General features: G+C 52.0%; 1 non-coding gene across 1 annotated transcript; it reads left to right on the forward strand.

The window, feature by feature from the left end:
- The first annotated feature begins 1,832 nt into the window (after window positions 1-1,832).
- TRNAF-GAA (transfer RNA phenylalanine (anticodon GAA)) lies at window positions 1,833-1,905 on the forward strand. Its single transcript has one exon. It is a non-coding gene; the product is annotated as a tRNA-Phe (tRNA).
- The last annotated feature ends 587 nt before the right edge of the window (window positions 1,906-2,492 follow it).

A 2,492-nucleotide genomic window follows, 5' to 3' on the forward strand; every position in this document is an offset into this window, starting at 1 on the left:
TCCTAAGAGATCCTGGTCCCCAGAATGGACTGCAGGGGTGATCTGTAGATGCAGCAACCACCTGTCCCAGCTTGCCTTATAATAGTTAATCTGTCTTTACATGTACCCCTACCCGGAGATCTAGAACATCCCAGGATGGATGATAAATTAAATGGTGACCCTACTTTTAGAGTGTAGTTTACCCCTTTTCTGCCTGCATGAGAAAGTCTTTGAAGGCTTTCTGAGGTTACCAAGACATGAATGGGGAGCGAGAGAAGCCAGGTGTCCCTTCTGAGGCTGGCCCTCAAGAGTTGATGGTCACCCAGCCTGCCCCCCCACCACTCTGTCTGTGATGGACACTGAACCCCAAGGCTCTGGACGGCATTTTTTATCTGTCTTCATCCCAGCAACTGGCCAGAGCTTTAAAAATGGCCACTCCTTCCTCACAGTGTCCCAAGAAATGGCCTTGATCCATGCTTGTCCCCCTCACCTGCTGTGACACTTCAGTCCAGGTAGAGTGGGGGCCATGCTGGTGCCCAGGACCGCCCCATGGAAGGGCGTTGCCCAGCTGTCTCTTCCTACAGGTGGGTGGCACCCAGCTCATCCAGCAGAACCAGCTGGTGTCCAATATCAGTGTATGGATGGGGCCACAGGGTTCCATCCTGTGGGTTGCTACCCTCCTTGAGCAGGCTAGGCTGCGGGTGTGGATGTGAAGGGAGCACAGGTGAGCTTACGACAGGCTTTGGAGCCATCTGGGTTCATACCCAAGCTCTGCTATCACCTGCTGTGTGAACCCAGATGAGCTACTTATGTCTTCCCAGCCCCTCTCCTAGGCCATGGCGATGCCTCTCAACCAGAGCTGATGTGAGCATTAAACTGGGCCTGCAAGCAGAAGCCACCATAGTGCCCGAGGGGGCCAGAGTCCTCAAGAGAACACCCCTTTGTCTCTCCAGGAACTAAGCTCAGAAATGAAGCATTAAGAAGCGGAAAGTGTCCCCTTCCAGGCCCAGGAGGAGCCAAGGCCATTGCCATTGCCTGATCTCTGGGTTACGACTCTGGCTGCTCCTGGAGTCTGATCCCATGGAGCTCCGGTTCCTGCAGAGTCCGGTCTGGTCCTGGTACTGCAGGACACCTGCAGCCTAGCCTGCTCAAGGAGGGTACCATCCCATGTGATGGAACCCTATGGTCCCATCCAGACGCTGATGTGGGACACTAGCTGGTTCTGCTGGATGAGCTGGGTGCCACCCACCTGTAGGAAGGGACAGCTGGGCAACGCCCTCCCATGGGGCAGTCCTGGGCACCAGTGCTGGGCCATTCCCAGCACCAACGCCTTCCAGCAGCCTCAGTGGCCATTTTGGCAGGGGTGTGGTGATGATGCTGGAGAGCCTCAGGCTGCCTCCCCACCCTTCCACCCCCTTGACTTCTCTTTCCCAAGTGTCCTTTCAGTGACAGCTCAGGATTCAAATGGTGGTGATGGGAGGGCAGTGCTGCCCTTTACCACCTTTGCTCTCCTGGACCCTGGCTCCCGGAGAGCCCTCCTGCACCCGCTGGTACCCACCAGCCAGAAGCATGTCTCCCTCCTGTCTGCGCCTCTTCTGCTAAGTGGGGATACCTGGTCACCAAATCCCTCCAGTCCACAGAGAGCCAACGCAGACAAAGGTCCCCAGATGGGGCTTGATCTTCCTGAGTGCTGTGGAGGGCAGTGAGCCCTGACCTGCAAACCACTCCAGAGGGAGGGAGGGAAATGCCAAATCAACCCAATCTGAGCCAGGCATGGTGCCCTAGAGTGACCTCATTTCTGACTCTAGAAATGATGAGTTGAGCAGAATACATTAAGGGTATATTTAGAAGTAGCCGAAATAGCTCAGTTGGGAGAGCATTAGACTGAAGATCTAAAGGTCCCTGGTTCAATCCCGGGTTTCGGCAATGGTTTTAGGTGTCACCACCAACGACAGTTTTATTGTGTGCCAAAGAATTGATGCTTTTGAAATGTGGTGTTGGAGAAGACTCTTGAGAGTCCCTTGGATAGCAAGGAGATCAAACCAGTCAATTCGAAAGGAAATCAACCCTGAATATTCATTGGAAAGACTGTTGCTGAAGCTGAAAGTTCCAATATTTTGGCCACCTGATGCAAAGAACCAACTCATTGGAAAAGCCCCTGATGCTGGGAAAGATTGAGGGCAAGAGGAGAAGGGGGCGACAGAGGATTAAATGGTTGGATGGCATCACTGACTCAATGGACATGAGTTTGAGCAAACTCCAGGAGATGGTGAAGGACAGGGAAACCTGGCATGCTGCAGTCCATGGGGTCGCAAAGAGTTGGGCATGACTTAGCAACTGAACAACAACAAGGGTATGTTTACGTTTTTCTACATAATCCACAAATGGCACCATAGGACACATACTACTGTTTAACATTTGTTCTACCAAACAAGATACATCTTTCACATTAATATAAACTGATCTCTGTATATTTTATTTTATTAAGAGTTATGTATTTATTTTTGGCTGTG

The sequence above is a fragment of the Odocoileus virginianus genome, chromosome 28, assembly GCF_023699985.2.
Source record: "Odocoileus virginianus isolate 20LAN1187 ecotype Illinois chromosome 28, Ovbor_1.2, whole genome shotgun sequence".
NCBI lineage: Eukaryota > Metazoa > Chordata > Mammalia > Artiodactyla > Cervidae > Odocoileus > Odocoileus virginianus.